General features: G+C 33.3%; 1 protein-coding gene across 3 annotated transcripts in view; it reads right to left on the bottom strand.

The window, feature by feature from the left end:
* LOC145296656 (TNF receptor-associated factor 2-like) overlaps positions 1 to 18487 on the bottom strand; it is a 60445-nt gene that overhangs the window by 25497 nt on the left and 16461 nt on the right. Inside the window, exon 1 of one of the 3 annotated variants that reach the window (XM_080142604.1) lies at positions 13934 to 14025. The exons of the other annotated variants lie outside the window; for them this stretch is intronic. The gene's annotated coding sequence lies outside the window, so the exon portion shown is untranslated. Of the gene's footprint in view, positions 1 to 13933; positions 14026 to 18487 lie in introns of those variants that run through there. 3 annotated transcript variants of the gene reach the window in all.

Here is an 18487-nt window from a genome sequence, read left to right as displayed (position 1 = left end):
TACAAGAAAAAGGAGACAAAGAAAAGGGAGGAAAAAAAAGGGGGAAAAGAGGAAAAAAGAAAAAAAGGGGGAAAAGAAGAAGAAAAAAGAAAAAAGGGGAGAAAGAAAAAACGGGGAAAAGAAAAAGGAGAAAATGAAAAAGAGAAAAAGTGGGGGAAAAAAAGGGAAAAAAGAAAAGGTAAAAAGAATGCATCAAGAGATTTTTATGCATTATTTCAAACTTCTCAAACTGCATACCAAGGAGAGAGACATAGTCTAGAGTAAATTATCGCCTTAGAGCAGATAATAGAGAAGGCCATAGAATTCAATAACCCTGTATTCATTGCTTTTACTGATTTCAAATTTGAATAAAGCATACTATTCTATTTTTCAAATTAAGGCAAATGTGCCGGGCTTGATAATATTCACACCAAGTTCATCTAAGCTGGTGGGAGCCATTTCTAAATAATCTTTTGACATAGTTCAACATGAGACGTTCAATTTGCAATGTACCGCTGATTGTTGTACTGTATAAGAAGAACTGTTGCCTGGATTGTGGACACTATCGCCAATCAACCTTATTGTATACTTTTCAGTAATGTCTTTTTTTTATATTTTATTTCAATAAATCGCTTCACAATAGAAATATTGAAGAATAAAAGTGAAGGAACTTCGCCCCGGCAGTGCTAGGCCGGAAGTTAGGAAGTATTTTAGCTGACTAAAACATATTTTGTTTAACTGACTGGTTGATCCAGACATCTTGTTAATCCACCTGTGGGGTATATGCAAAAGGGGGAAAAAGAAAAGAGTCGTGAACATCTTCTCTTGAAAAGTATTTTGTGTTGCTGACGTTCAGAGTGTGCGGTGTGACATTGGTGGCGAGAGGCCAGGTGTGGTCGATTGGAAAAGAGGGCAGAAATGTGCTGTTGTCGAGCGAGTGACTCACTCCTTCCCGAACCCCAGAACCGAATCCTGATCGTAACAATTAGACCACCATCTCCTTGGGGGTTTACCTCTTTCTGCACCTTTCCACCATTCCTTCTAAATATGACCTTCACCGAGGTGCACAACTTATATGATCTTCACCGAGGTGCGCGACTTGACACACAAAAAAAACAGCCTCTTAATCACCTGCTAACACACGCGTCACTGTAACGTCCAATGACAACAACAATCTTCTCACTCGACCTGCCTTTTATACCACTATCTCAATCCCTTCTCTTGCGCATGCGCCTGTAGATTCCTGACAACCTCAAGACTTCCGCTTATAAAAACCCAAGTTTTGTTGTCGCGCATGCCTATACAAGGCACAAACACGTGGGCGTTTGTTTTGTTGGTAAGTACTACACTCCCCCCTGATCTGATGATCACATAAAGTGCACTCCGGGGGTGGCCTCTTAGTTCGTTGGCTTCTGCGAAGGGTGGTATTTACAATCTCGGATTCAGGTTCTGGTTCTGGGTGTGGTTCTGGTTCTGTTTCTGATCCTGCCTGATCAGACGAACTGCAACTATCACTCTCTTGCTCGGTGACCTCACTCATCAGCAGCTCATCATCTGATGATTCATCGCTCTCTGTAGTTGTGGGATGTACTTCACTAGCTGGGCGAAGATCGCGCACATGGCGTGGGGTTCCATCAACAATGACCGACTGCTGGCTGACCACTCCAGATATTCGTTCTCGCTTGAACTTGGTGGTGCACCGGTTTCCAGGGGGTCTAACCCAAACTCGATCCATGCCTCAAGTTCCTTCTCGTATTCATTACGGGCCTTGTCGGGTATTGAGTACTCTGCAATGCTATTCTTGATTTCGGGTGGCGCCCTTCCTTCTGTCCACTTCCACGATGCAGTCCATGCTTTTTGGTGAGGGTCGTAGTCCACCTTAAAATCAGGCCGATCAATGTGAACTGCAGCACACACTGGGGTTTCCAAAAATCGCACAGTCCCATCTCTTCCGATAACCACTCCCCCCAGTGCCTTAATAGCATCATATTCCAACAGTACATCGAATCCCAGCAAATCCCCTCGCATCACCAGCACACTAATGTCTGCGGCCACACCAGAGTCTGTGTGGACTTTGACAGTTCCGGCTCCACAGCAAGCTTGCGTATTGCCACCTATTGTGGTTACTTTGATGTTCTGCTTTGTCCAGTTTCGACACAACTTGGCACTCATGATGGTGTGTGAGTACCCGGAGTCGAGAAGAGCTGAACAAGGCACTTGGTCCACGTACACCTTTATTGTCGATTGCGCCTCAATTAAATCTTGTCCGGGGAACAGGGCGGCGCTGACGTCCTGCCCCCTGATGCATTTCCCGCACAATTTTGGAATAAATGTCAATAACTACCACATTGGAAACAGCGCGGGCGCCCCCGCCCCTTGTTAGTACAATTTCTTGCGAAATGACCTCGCTGGCCGCAGCAGAAACATCTCCCATTGGTCGTGGGTCTCAAACTGGGACTCTTTTCAGCGTAAGTCTTGGCTGCCTGTGCCATCATTACAACCGGTTCCCTCAAGTCCTCCTCATCTCTGATAATGGCTCGAGCGCGTTCTAACAAATGTTCCATGGGTGTTACAGATACGCTGGTGGAAGCCCTCAACAGTTGCTTAACATGGGTGGGAAGGCCGGCCACAAACGCATACGCCAGTGTTTGCTCTCACACTCCATTGCCAAATAGAACTGCAAGTTTCTTCAGCTCCGCGGTTTCTCCTGGCATGAGCTTCCTAGAGGCAAATGTTTCGTAGGCCGTGCAGGGATCCATGGCAAATGCCTTGTATAAAGCATTTTTTATACAGGTAACATCAGCCTTCTCCACGGCACTAAGTTGCTGATATACACTTAGGGCGCCTCCAGCCAATCTCAGGGGAATCACGGTATGCACCCCCTTTACTTCACAGAGGTTGCAGGTCAGCTCAACCCTTTCGACCCAGTCGACAACAGAAGTGGATCCGTCGAATTCGGGTATCAGTTTTAAATCAAACTTTGCCCCAGCCATAGTTGTCCAGGAAAAGAGACAAAACGAAATAGCCGAAATAGCTTATGACCTTCACCTTCACCGAGGTGCGTGACTTGACACACAAAAAAAAAACAGCCTCTTAATCACCTGCTAACACACGCGTCACTGTAACGTCCAATGACAACAACAACAACCTTCTCACTCGACCTGCCTTTTATACCACTATCTCAATCCCTTCTCTTGCACATGCGCCTGTAGATTCCTGACAACCTCAAGACTTCTGCTTATAAAAACCCAAGTTTTGTTGTCGCGCATGCCTATACAAGGCACAAACACGTGGGCATTTTTGTTGGTAAGTACTACACTAAATAGATTAAATGAGCAACTGATTAGTTTATACTTTTGTATATGCTTTCCATATAAGAGATTAAAAATCTGATCACTTAAAAGCATTTTGCAAAGTCTGTGCTTTTTTTATGTTTAGAAGATTATATTTTACAGTTTAATGTGTCTTCTTTGGCTAAACAAAGCAAACAAGATGTTGTGATTTGAAATGTCAAAATATTGACAAAGTTTTATAATGTCTAAAATATCAGTGTAAATGGTCTTACTCAAAAGAGAGTCACCAATCTGATAGGTCCTGAATTGTCATCTAAGCTTCAGCCTCTGTCCCATCGACGAAATGTTGCATCCCTCTGTCTGTTCTACAAGTATTTTAATGGTGAATGCTCAGACAAACTGCAAGCACTTGTGTCCCCACGACATAAACACCCGCGACAAACCCGACAGGCAGCTAAATCACACAGTAGAGATCCCTAGATGTAAAGAGCTTTCTACTCCAGTAGTTTCTTTCCCAGAACTGCGAGACTTTGGAATTCCTTTGCAGGTTCCTGCTTCTCCGACTGTCAGTACAGTACATGCAGAAGGTCAAGTGTAATGTAAACAGACATCTTGATGCTCAACTCCCTACATAGTATCCCTGCAATTTATGTCCCAAATAGTAGCCCCCTACATCAAAGAGGCACCATGCCTTGTTTGAAGTGAATATGCAATAAAAAAATTAAGTTATAACTGATAATTTTCCCACCCGAGTCAAAATAGAATCAAAGAAAAATTTCAATGGTGTCGTTAGATTCTGTGAAAAATTTAACCCTTATTTGAATGTCGCGTTACATACTGAATTCTATGGACAAACATTGACTTTTAAGAAATTTGTATTCATTAAACATTTAGCACTAGCAGTTCAACCCAGCTTTGCTCAGGCCCTATGTACTGTTCACAACTTTATGTGCATATGTTTATATATATATATATATTAAAAAGTTTGACTCATGTCCAGGTAACCTACATGAAAAATTTCAAGTGATTGAACCCAAAATTGGCGGAGGAGTTTAGTAGAGTCTGCAAAGGTCAACTCTTTCAACTTTGACCTCTTGGAAGCCAAATTTTTGCCCCAAAACAGATTAAATAGCTTGCTGCATGTCTGAATACCATTTCTGTAAAATTTCAAATGTTTAGACCCAAAATTTGCTGAATAGTTTGCTAGAGACTGCAAAGGTCAAATCTTTTGAACTTTGACACCTTGGTAGCCAAATTTTTGGCCAAAAACCGATTAAATAGCTTGCCCTATGTCTGAATACACTTTATGTAAAATTTCAAATGTTTAGACCAAAAATTGGCTGAGAATTCAAATTTTTTTCAAACTTGACCCCAATTTTAAGCTATATTACTTGTCATATACATACGCGCCCACATCCACACGTACACATATTCACGTTCGCGTACATACACTCACATTCACGTGTATATACACACACGCACACACACAAGGACAACGTCACTTCCCTTTTCAAAGGAAATAAACACATGCGCACCGGAAACACCTATAAAAGAAAGAGCAATCAGCGGTTTGTTCCTTTTCCAACCTGCCTTCCGAGGTGATTGGTCGGCGCACCAGCCACCGCCGTTTCGGCAGGTGCACGCACGCGCATACCTCACACCACTTGCTACTATGTGGGACAAAAAGCTATCAGACCGTACGTACACTTTATACACTTTCTATCTCCATAACCTGGATTGACTTTCTCACTCTATCTCCCCTTCGTTTTGGTCCATCAAAACAGACATGTGCGCGACTCTCTACTGAGCTTAACCCACTCTTTCTACAGGCCGGTTTGCCACTTCGCGTTTCTCTATTGCATTCCCCTTTCCTTCCACGCGTGTAGTCGTCAACGGCTGAATGAACACGTGTACACCCAAGACTTTCATTTCTCAACAGAAAATAAATGACATGTTTATTTTATTCCAGCATTTGAGTTCTTTGTTTTCTTCATTCAATTCGTTTCATTATTTTTTCTTGTAGCGAGTTAGGGTATATATATATCCTGGTCTGCAACAACAATCAATTTCAGGAGTTATTTTATATATTAGAAAACATAAAGAAAAAGGGCAGACGTACATGAATGCTACTCCTGTAGCGAAATACGCATCGGCTTCGATGTTGTACGTTGTTTGACTGAGGGAGAAGTTATTTTTACAAGGAAAGAATTTTTGCGTGTGACCTAGTTTTTTTTGTTTTTTTTAATTTATTTTGGCTTGAAATTCACGCATGATTTTTGTTATGATTTTATCTGTTTGTTTTGTTTTTTTTTTTGGGGGGGGGGGTATTTTTTTGTTGCCGGAGTTTATATAATTATTAACAGGAAAATTGATGAAAGTCCAAATGGAATCCGTGCTATTTTTAAATATTATTTTCAAGTTTAATTATGTTCATGGGACTGTAAACCATTCACAAAATTTTGTGGATCCTCTTACTGGTGTTTGCTCCAACAATATTGAAGCCTATTGGTCTCGTATTAAAAGAAGACTGAAATTACATATCGGGATCAGTAGGAGAAATGAAATGATCTCATGTCGATGAGGCCAATTATAGAGAGGCCAATTATAGAAAGTGAAAAAAATATTAGATAATTTTGAAACATTTTTAGAGCATGTTCATGAAAAATATGGTAATTAAAAAAAAAAAATCCCAATAAGCTTTGGGAAAAAAAACATGTTTTGAACAATTGAAATTTTTATTTTTATTTTTGAATAAAAAATAATTATTAAAACAAAAAACAGTAGTGTTCTCGTTGAGTAGTTTTTATTTTATTCAAGAAAATAAAAGGTACTCATGCACTTATTGAGCCATGCTGAAATAATGACATTATTTAGAAAGCCATTCTTAACATGGGGAGAGGAGGGTGTTGTGTACCTATTCTGTACTTTCACCTAACAATTTAAAAACAGGTATCGTAAAACTTTAATCAAACTTGAAAATACTATTTAAAAATAGTGCGGGTACTTTCACCTAACAATTTAATAAGAACAGGTATCGTAAAACTTTAATTAAATTTGAAAGTACTATTTAAAAATAGGGCGGATCAATAAGTGCACTAGCACCAGATAACATTCACTGTGTTTCGATCTACAACATTGCATGAAAGGTATGTACACGCTAAAGCTTTCTGTTTATCGCCACAAGTGTTAATTTTTTACCAATTTTCCTTTAAAAAACAATTAAAAACTCTTCAAACATTGGGTGAAGCACTTAAACCATTAAAAAAATAATGGTAACATAAGTGCATAAGCACCAAATTTTTTTGTTTGTTTTGTTTTGCTTTCATTTTATTTGCTTGTTAAATAAATAAAAATAACAAAAACAATAATAAGAAAAGGGTATCGTAAAACTTTAATCAAACTTGAAAATAATATTTACAAATAGCGCGGATTCCATTTTGACTTTCACCAATTTTCCTGTTAATCTATATATATAAAAGCGAAAATGTGTGTGAGTGTGTGTGTGGGTGTGTGTGTTTGTATGTCTGCTAAAAACTTTCGACAGACAGAACAAAAATTCACAAATTTGGTCTCATATGAAAGCGAAAAATTGGCCGAAAATGTTAATTTTTTTCACCCTGAAATCAGCACTTTTCAAAAGGGTGGGTAGGTGTGTGTGTGTGTGGGGGGGGGGGGTCAGCAAAAACCGTCCTCTCATGACGAATTCGCTTCTACGCATGCGTCATCGTAACCTGATTTAGTTTAAAAAAATGATCTAATTTTGTGTACATCGTTAGGTCAGTTGGTTAGTGCGCTGGGTTATTACCTAAAGGTTTTGGGTTCGAATCGTGGTGTGAGATGTCTTTTTCTTTTATTTTTTCGATTTTTAAAATTTTAATATTGAAGCAGGGTTATTTAAGTGATTTTTCACGTAACGTTCGTTTTTCTGTTTTTTTTTTTACTTCGCTTATTCTTAGGTTTTCATTAACACCCCCCACCCCCGACCGACCACACACACCCAAAAACCCACCGATTTTTAAAATTTTAATATTGAAACAAACTTATTTAAGCCATTTTTCACGTGTTTTTTTTTGGGGGGGGTATTTTTCAGATTTTTAAAAGAAGTTTTAACGTTCGTTTTTCTGTTTTCTTTTTGTTTTTCCGATTTTTACATTTACCATCGTTCGTTTACCTTACGTTAATTTTTTTTGTGTTTTTTTTTACGATTTTTTAATTTTTATTTAATATTTAAAAATATTTACTTTGCTTATTCTTATGTTTTGATTAAATAAAAATTGATTATAAATAATATTTTTTTTTAAATAATTATTGAAAAATATTGCAAAGGGTTTACATTGCTGTTTTTTTTGGGGGGGGATAATAGGGGCGCCTGAAACCTCCCTTCAAAAACTAAAAAAAGCTTTAGTGCTTTACTATTTGGGTTTGTACACATAGATTCGAAAAAGTTGTCAAAAAACAAATATATAACAAATAAATGTTATCAAAGACAAGAGAAGTTACTTTTCTACCTAACTGGATATGTATTTAGTGTTTTTATTTAATGTAACATGTTTATTCAGCGCTTTTTTTGTTTAAAGTTTGAAACACAAGTAATGGCTAATTAACTTAGAACAACAAGGGTGCATGGCGGAAATTCCTCAGAGTTTAAATGTATTGTAATGCTTTTATGGTGGTCGAAAAACGTTTTTCAGCCGCCATATTACTTCCTATTTACTTGCCTCCCCATGAGGGCAGAGTTAGACACAAGGTCGGTTTTTAATGTAGAGAAGCATTTATTACTAAAAAACGAAATAGTGAAATATAAAAGCAAGTTAAGCTAAAAGTAAAAAAAACAACTTTTCTTTTATATTCAAATAATGAAAAAAAGAAAAACATTCAAAGAAATTTCGAAACTCATTAAGATAAAGATTACCTTTAAAATAGTTAATAAAATTCTTGTACATCATATTAAATATGTCATGAAAAGTTCTATGACGTTTTTATCATAAATTTTTGACAGCATTAATCTTATTTCAAACAAACAATTCAACTTAAAAATATAAGAGAATCGTAATGAAAGAATCGTAAATCTAAGGTATTTTAACGATGCGATTCCGATTCCCCCAAAATACATTATTCTTATGATTAACGATTCCGATTAATCGTCCCACCACTAGTGTGATGTTGTGCAAAAAAAAATAAATAATAAAATCAATTTAATATCATCACTTTTACTTGCATTGCCCAAGGTTGCTGGAAAAATGATTGAGTCATTCTACCGCTCCAGAAGGTATCTCACTCTTGACACAATCCTCTCCCTGGATAAGAACCAAATATGCCCTAAAATGGAGTACTGTTGTCACATCTTGGCAAAAACTGTTCAGAACACCTTATACTGCAACTAGCTTACTCTTTGCAAACTTTTTCCCACAGAAGAGACGTTGAGAGCCTATCTCTTTTCATCTGAGGTTCAATCCATGGTCCCCCCCCCTCATGCCAAACTTTCAGAAAAAGTACTTGTCTCACTCCCCCAAAACCTTAAACATAACATTAATATTTACGGGTAGCATCGTTTTTTTTTTTCGATGTTGATTCTACTTAACAAACTGACAACAATGCTATTTTTTTTTTCTTTTATTTTGTTTTATAACGGGGCATTTCCTTTTTATTTTTTTAAATTTTATTTCTTCCTATACCTATGCACATCTTAAGATTGTGCATTAACCTCTTAGAATTAAGTTGACACTCGAATATTTTATGCACATATGTATTAAACTAAATTAGTTTGCCTATGAAACCACTTATTTGTTATATGTTTGATTATAAACCAATTGATCTTTTTTCTTTTTAAAATAAATTCATACATTAGATCCACCTCCACACTTTTCTTTAAAACTAGTATGAGTGCCCGGCATTGCTCAGGTGTTTGGAGGTGTGTGTTGAGCAAAAAAAAAAAAAAAGTGGTAGTAGGAAGGCAGGCTCGAACCCGTACCACGAAGGAGGAAAAGAACGTGAAAAAAAATGTGACGTCTTTGCCGTTACGACCACCGCCAAACTGGAAGTGACGCAGGCTTAAATTAAGGCTAGACAATCGAAAAGAGGGGAGGACTTTGAAAATATCAGTAAAAAAGCAACCCCTCCCTGCAGAAAAGTGCGCAGTTGAGGATGAAGAAATTAATGTTTTTAGCCAATTTTTTGGTATTTGTCGTCTGAAGGGTCAAGCTCTAAAATAATGCTGATCTTGTGAAAATACGTCGCCTCTGTCGAAAGTTTTAGGCAGACATGCAAACATACATACATACATACATTTATATATTGGTAGCTCAAAGTTTCGACCCAAACTGATTAAAAAGCTTGCCATATCTCTGAATACCCTTTATGTAAAATTTCAAATGTTTAGACCAGAAATTGTCTTTAGTAATTTGGTAGAGACTTTTTTCAACTTTGACCCCTATTATGGCCCCTTAACATTTATTGTTTTGGGCTCAAATCAAGTTATTAAGTTAGATCCATGTCCAAAGAATCTATATCTAAAATTTCAAGTGTTTAGACCCAGAATTGGTGGAGGAGTTTGGTAGAGTTCTCAAAAGTCAAATCGTTGAACTTTGACTCCTTAACAGCCAAATATCTGGCCGAAAACGGAATACAAAGATTTTTCCAAATCTCCATACCCTGTGTATCAAATTTCGAGTCTGTAAACTGAAAATTGACAGAGTTATTGTGTAGAGAAATGTACACAGACAGACAGACACTTTCACTTTTATAGATATATAGATGACGGCTTTTATAGGTTTTCCACCATGCTGATTAAGAAAATCTCATTTATATTTGGAAGGTACAAGTATTTTCCAAGATATAAAGCCATGTATTATACACTTTAAAACACTGCCTGCCAGATTAGTACACACAGGCGAAGAACAAATCTAATTCTATCCGACCTACCACCCACCAATGTTTAAAAATTTTTTGGTTCATAGTATTTGCGCACGGAGATCCTGACAACAATTATCAAGGTTAAATTTGGGGCAAATATTTTGACACCCCTCCTCACTTACAAAATGGGGTGTCTATTCCAAAAGCCGTTCTTAACATGAGGAGGTTGAAGTTGGACAACAACAACCATACTTTAATTTTTTTACGAGGGGAGGGCAGGCTTCCATCGGGCAACACTGGTTAGCAGGTCTTGCTAGTATTCAATATTACAGTTCACATGTACAGGCAAACACAAAACAAGGTTCCAGGTTAATTTCCCATTGTGGGGTGGGGGATGCATATGTAGCTGCTAACATAAAAAAAAAAAATTTAATAATAAAATATGGAAGGATAAAAAAAAAGCTTAGCAATTCAATCAGTTTGATTCCTTTTATAATTCCTCGAGCAATGCCAAGAAATGGGTCCTGGTAGTTTTTGATAAACATCGAGAGACAACTCAATTCGATCTACCGAGATCAAAATCAGTGTTATAATGGCTATAATTTACTATAAAAATCGCTAAAACTTATAAAAAATTATTTTCTATGTAAAAAAAAATACAAAACCACTTGATCAATTTACATGGTTTTCGGAATATGACATTTCCGTTCCATGACGAGTACGTACAGTAGGTACCTCCACAGCGATGTGTAAAACGTCAATAGTACACATTTTAATAGTGACGTCATCATTTCGTGTGTTTGTGTTAATTTCTATGGATAAGCGTTCGCGTTATAATTATTAATCAAGTTAAGTTTTATTTTTTTTTGTTATGGATAAAAAATAATATAAACTTACCTTTTCTAAAACAAATACATTTTTATTAACGAATTACACAGACTAGAGTTAATAAAATAAAATTAATTTTAACGTCTTCTGTTGACACATGTATTTAAAGATAATGTTCTTTACAAGCCGCCGTACATTTTTGTAAAAAAGCGCCAAACATAAGAACCAACCTCTATCAATTTAAATAATAAAATCAAAACGAATTTTTTTAAGGTTGATTTTGGATTTACAATTTTTATTATCTCAATAGTCTTGTATTATTTTATATGAATATATTTTTTTTATTATTGGAAACCTGTTATTAAAAAAATCCAATTAAACTTAATATCGCGTAATATTTGAATTTAATATCATTTAAAGCTTTTTAAAAATAATTATTTTTTAGAATTGTTTTTGTTGTTATTAATTCGAATAATTATATTACCGAGAAAAATATTATCCAGAAAGTGTTTTTTTTGTGTGTTTTTTTTTTGCTTTTTTTTAACATAATACTGAATTTATGTCCAATTTTATTTACAACTTTGAGGTAAGTGAAATGAATAACAGGGTTATATATATATATATATATATATATATCAAAATTACTATTTTTTTAATTATTTGATCTTTTCAGCTTTAAAAAATGCTGAAATTTTTATCAACCCACATTTATTTTTGCTTATTTTCGGACCATGAAATATAGGGGGGTAGAACGAATTTAGGAAAACTCGTCCCAGGAAAACTCGTCTCGGGAAAACTCGACCCCGGAAAACTCGTCCCCTTTCGCTAGGTAGGAAAACTGGTCCCTTATTGAATAAATATCGATTGAAAACACATTTTATGATCGTTCTTGAAGGAGATATTGTTTTTTTAAAATAGACCATAGCCCCCATAATATTTTTTAAATATTTTACTTGTTTAATGTTTTTTTGTTTTTTTTAAATAAAATCGATTTTCTAAGTGTCCGTTTTCTACCTAGCTGGTTAAGTTCTTAGTGGTTTCACTTATTTTAAAGCGTTTATTATGTTCATAAACGAGACCGCATTTTTTTATATTAATATAAAAAGAATTTACTTATTTACTGTTGTTTATAAAAGGGTAAAATCGATTTTTCTACCTCGCCGACTATGTTGTTTAATTTATTTGGAATCGTTTATTCGGTAAAGAAAAAAAAACACAGAAAACAAACAAAAAACATGTCGAGTGTTACGTGAAAACGAGAAATAATGTCCGGTATATCACATCTTAGGGGTCTTGATAATCGCTAAAAAATAGAAAATTCAAGAAATTACTGAGGGAGATTAAAAAGAAAATAATAAATTTTAAGATTTTTTAAAATATAATTTAGAGAGAGAGTGGGGGGGGGGTAAAAACTATATCTCCCTCCGAAAAACAACCAACAAAAAATGAAATTAAAAAGATTCTTGATAAACGATAGCGGAGTTTTCAATAAAATTGATTAATAAATTTATTTAGTGATTACTTTTTCTCTTAATGATTGATTTTAGAATTTTGAAGTAAAAATTTTAAAAAATTAAAAATTAGTTAACGAGAGATTGTTAGCACATGGCATCTCTCGCGCTAAAAAAATATTTCGTTTTTAATTTATTAGTTAATTTTTGCAAAATTTGACAGGACGACAATAAATGTTGATAATTGATAAAATTATAATTTTAAATAACGCATGAGTGCATTTGGTATGAGAGAAAACAAAAACATAACAACAAAAAACTATCATGATTAAAAAAACAAAACAAAAAAGTAACGAAAAATCGAATCGCTCCCTGTTTTTTAATTTTTGGGTTTTGTTTTTTATTATTGTTTTTATGACTCCAAAAAACATCGTAAAATAAGAACAAAAAAAATTTTTTAATTAACTTTGTATGAACATAATAAACGCTTTAAAAGAAGTGAAACCACTAAGAACTTAGCCAGTTAGGTAGAAAACGGACACTTAGAAAATCGATTTTATTTAAAAAAAAAAAACAAAAAAACATTAAACAAGTAAAAATATTTTTAAAAAATATTAGGGGGGGGGCTATAGTCTATTTTAAAAAACAATATCTCCTTCAAGAACGATCATAAAATGTGTTTTTAATCGATATTTATTCAATAAGGGACCAGTTTTCCTACCTAGCGAAAGGGGACGAGTTTTCCGGAGACGAGTTTTCCGGGCACCGGGTAGAACACCTAAAAAATATATTTCTGCTAATATATTTATCGAAACCTACTTTTAATATTCAAGTTTATTAAATAATGATTGAATATCGAAAATTTCAGGAAAATATGATTATTATTTGATTTTTACTAGAGTTTTAAAACATGGGTGTGTGAACGAACGGCTTAAAAAACGTCACTACAGGAATGTTGTTTTTAAAGCGTCGATAATGTAAACACAATTTTTGTCTCGCATTTTCATTATTTTTGTATGCTGTAAAAATTTTTTTCAAAATATTAGCAGTTTATTTGAAGCCTTTTCTATTAAATGGTAGAATGTTAGGATGATAATATTAAATTACAATTACAATTACATCGTGTAAAATTTAAGTTTATATGGGGGGGGGGGTTAAAACTGTGGCGCGTTGGAGGTACCTAACGTACAGCATGAAGATTTTTTTTTTTTTGCATTTTTTTTATTAGGTTGAACTCTGGACTTGCACTAAAACTACTTTATCAATTTATATGATTTTTGGTGAACGATATTTTCTTTACATTACATCATAGATTTTTTCTTTACTTTTGTTTTTCAGGAGGAAGAATTCTGAACAAGAACCTATTAAAACAATGCAGGTAGGTGGAAAATCTAATTTTCTTGCGTTTGGTAACAGTTATTTGTTGTATTTTTTTTGTTTGTCTACGATTTCTCTGCTGTTAACTATATTGTATCATTGCCTAAAGTTTTTAGAGGGGATAGATAAATAAATAAAAAAATAAATAAATACCAGCATTAAAAGACCAACCAAAATTTTCAAGTTGAGGAATCAACTGTTATCCATCACAAATGTGAAACAAAGTCGTTTCCCTCCCCAAAAAAATGAAATAAAAAGAAAAAAAAAAACTGAAACTGAAATACAAGTCTAATACACATGACTATTTTCATATCAGATTCCGAAACTATTAATTGTAGTAAAATCGAAGGACGTTTTGGTTTGTGCCAATGATGTCAATGTGTTTTGTCTCTGGAGATTATCCTCTTAGACATTATCTCCTCTTTTTATGTGGGCTAGGTGGGGAAGTTATTATATATGGCCTAGTGTGCCGCCTTCATTCGTAAGAAATTGGGTTTTCCCCACATAACCTAATTTATGGACAGAACTAGAAAAATGACGTTTCTTGTAGCAACGGACAAAATGGGGGTGGGTTGTAAGATTTGTTTTGACAGAGTCTATCTTTAAAACTCTAGCAAAAATCAAGTAATTATCTAATCAATATGAAATTTTGGATGAAGAAGAGAATAAGGACCCTGACTGATTTCAATGCGAAGAAAGAGAGAAAAAAAAAAAAAAAAAAAAGGGGACACCTATCCCTCAATGTTATTTTAATATTCTTCAAATTCTGTTTTCAAAATGATCCTTCTAAAAAATATCTTCATAATTTGAAAATTTTATTTTTTGGAAAAAAAAACAAAAAAACGTTATGTTAATAAATTATTGTTTGGTTTTAAATCGATAATCTCCAAAAATACCGTTAGGGCTTACAACATGGCCGCCAGAAGAGTCACGTGATCCGGTTGATCCAAAACATGAATCGCCGTATTACGAAACCGGAAAACGCAAATTTATAGCAAACTTTGACAAACAAGCATAATAATTAAGTACAAAAACAGTTTTTCAATATCATAATAATAAATAATTTATTTAGAACGGTCATTTAATTTTTTTGTTGAGAAACAATCACAGTTTGTTTGTTTTTTAAAACAGTGTTTGGAGATTACCCAAATTGTGATTGTTTGTCAAAGTTTGCCTTCAAGGCTGCGTTTTCCATTTGCACGATTCATGTTTTGGATCAACCGGATCAGATCACGTGACTCTTCTGGCGGCCATGTTGTAAGCCCAAACGGTATTTTTGGAGATTACCTTTAAATCTTACGTTTCGGTTGTCTTTCCGACATTATCTAATAAAACAACAACAAAAAATTAAATGAAAATCAGTTATCAATTCTTATGAGCACGGAGTAAAATTTGATTTTCTTGAATGAAAAAAAATATATATATATTTGATCAAATTATGTGATTTTTGGAATATTTCATTCGTTCTGTAACTAGTACGTATATCATACAATTTTCTGTATTTTCTTTACTTAATTACTGCCATAAGTGCCAATTTGAATAGGCACCAAAAATTTATGGAAAAAGGATATACGAAGGTAAACAATGAAACTCATTGAAACAAAGTTTCTAAATTTTTTTCCTGATAATTTCTTATAATCATTAATAATAATAATAATAATAATAATAATAATAATAATAATAATAATTAATAATAATAAAAAAATCTTTTGTTTTTTTTCTTTTGAAAGTGTCTCAGTCGTCGGCAATCAGTACATATGTCGCGCCGTCGCGGTGCGGTGCGGTGCGTGCGCTCACATCGTAGCTTACGTTTTTGCCATGCCGGCCATTTTCTTACACCCTTCCTTGCCTACAGGAAGCTTCAACATATTTTGACATATTATTAAAAAACACAGTTTTATATCTTTTTTTGGTACTGGTCGCGATTAGAGTTCCCTGCCGAACACCCTAAAAAAAACACTGACTTCTCCCTTAGTTGCCATAGTAACTAAACGATCATGAATTTTTATCGACTTTGTTTTACTGTTTATGAATATTGAAATAAAAGACATTACTACACATTTATTAATAATATCTCACTTTTAATCACTTTTATCCACTTTTTTTTTACTGTTTATGTGTCACTTTTATCGACTTTTTCTTTTCTTTTTAAAATAGCATTTTCTTTTTAAATGACGACGTTTTTACTGTTTATGAATATTAAAAGAAAAATAATTACTAAACATTTATTAATAAAAAAATGGGTGCTAGTGCACTTATGATCCGCGCTATATTTTAAATCGTATTTCTAAGCTTAATTAAAGTTTAATGTTTTTTATTCAATTGTAAGGTTAAAGTAGAGAATAGGTACAAAACACCCTCCCCATGTTAAGAATGGCTTTTTAAATAATAACGTTATTTCAACACGGATCAATAAGTGCACTGCACTAGTACAATATAAAAAAAGTGAGACATAAACAGTAAAAAAATAAAAAGTCGATAAAAGTCGTCATTTAAAAAGAAATTTTAAAACAAATGCTTGTAAAAGTGAGAAATTATTAATAAATGTTTAGTAACTTTTTTCTTTTAATATTCATAAAGAGTAAAACTTTTTTTCAATATAAATAAATAAATGTTTGTAAATGCGACAAATAATCGTTTAGTTACTACGGTAACGTCAGTAAATAAAAAAATGTTATGTGCGGTGAGGGAGCGACCCTTAAATTTTCTGCTGGGTGCCATGGAACTCAATGCCCAAGGAGTACCCCAATTACTCCTTCAGGAGATTAAATAGCCGACACTTATCTTGATCCAACTTCGCATTGGTATCTCCCAGCATGCTACGGGAAGCAACTGGAAGATGCTGACGTGATTAGCCAATCAGCAATCAGCTGTTAGCAGATGACAAGTTTTAATGAAATTGTCACATTGCAAAGAGATTTTTCCTTAATCAAAAACGAATTACAGCACGTTATGCGATGTAAAATAAAGGACACCTTAAAGATTTTTTGCAAAAACAACCAACAGAAAACAATTTAGAGTTTTTTTTTGTTTGTTTTTTTTTAAAAGTAAAGTCTCCTCTCTCATATACTTTATAAAAAAATTTTTAAAAAAAGTTAAAACTAGGCATGAATAAAAATGGAAGGAGGGAGTAAGTATTTTTTGACAGTCTTTCTTTTTAAAAAAAATCTACCAAAAATCAAATAATTATCCAATCAATACAAAATTTTTACTTTATAATGGTGTATTTTTTTCATAATCGATATATATTTGCCTACAACCCTCCCTTTTTTTATTTGTGGGTACAAATATGCTTAAAATAATCAGCCGAAACTGAGCAAAATATATTGTATTGTGGGGAGGATGAGGATTGTAAATAAAAAAATTAAAAGAAAAAAACAACTGCGCACATATCAAATTTTAAGATTGAAAATCCGAATTTTGAATGTGTTTAATTTTTCATCTTTTGTGTTTTGAAGTGTGAAATTCGTTGAATATTATATAATAATTATTCTTTCAGATTAGCAAAAAAGAAAAAAAAAATTGTATATTTACATTATTTGTACAAAAACACTACTACTTCTAAATCTTTGAAAAATAAATTAATAATTTTCTTTTAGTGAGCCCAATATTGCAAATATACCATTAAATAGGAAATGCTTTGAAGAATCGATACCAAAAAAAAAAAAAAAAAAAAATCGATAAATAACTGCACATTTTGCTAAAAATATGATCATTTCTTTTGGCAATTTCTTGTTACTTCATATCAATTCATTTATATATATATATATAATGTGCTAAAATTCATATATATATATATATATATATATATATATATATATATATATATATATATATGCGCTAAAATAGTTGTTTTGTAGTCACAAACAGTTGTTACCTCCCCCTTTTCCAAAATTACAAATTATGTTTTAAAAAAAGAAACGTTAAATTTTGGATTTTGGATTTTCGACATAGTATTTCTACATATTGGGATAAAAAATGAAATTATTTGAAATTCAGGTACTTATGTTATAATATTTTTGCATATTCTTAGAGCAAATCATCCTAAATCTTATTTAGACAAAAAAAAAATAAATAAATAAAATTTTAAGAAATCAATTGATTCAAAAAGCTTACAAAAAAAATAAAAAAATAAAAAAATTTATTTCAATACAAAAAAATTGCGGTGAGTGGTGTTTTTTTGAAAATTTAAAATTCTATTACAAATAGTGGAAAAAGGTTTTATATTATTCTGTTTTCATATGATAAAATTCAGGCTTTTATGTTTCTAGAAAAAATTTTTTTTTGCAATTCTTTTTTATTTTCAAGATTATAAAAAATAAAATTCTTATGCTGATGTTTACATGTTCATACATACAAGGAAAATATTATAATACTAGCGGGTGGTAGGTGTGCAGTCGTAGATATACTTTAATTCATGCAGATTTCATATTTATTATTACAAACCCCATTTTCTATTGAATATTATATTGTACCTAATATGTAGTACTGATTTCAAAAGTTAAAAATAAAAGACTTGGGTGCCATCAACTAGAATTGAAATCAAAACTTTTAGCACTCCAACCACATTCCTTACTATTTGAGGTGATGGGCCCCAACTCTCTTCCTGATCTACATCAATGATCTCCCAAAACACATACTTAAATCATTCGTTGACATCTATGCTGATGACACAACCATCTATGGCAACACATCAAAGGCTGTAAA

Source organism: Euprymna scolopes, chromosome 2 (genome assembly GCF_053919585.1).
Source record: "Euprymna scolopes isolate OS-2025 chromosome 2, ASM5391958v1, whole genome shotgun sequence".
NCBI classification, from domain to species: Eukaryota; Metazoa; Mollusca; class Cephalopoda; order Sepiida; family Sepiolidae; genus Euprymna; species Euprymna scolopes.
The sequence above is the reverse complement of the archived record's forward strand: the minus strand, read 5'-3'. Positions and strand labels throughout refer to the sequence as shown.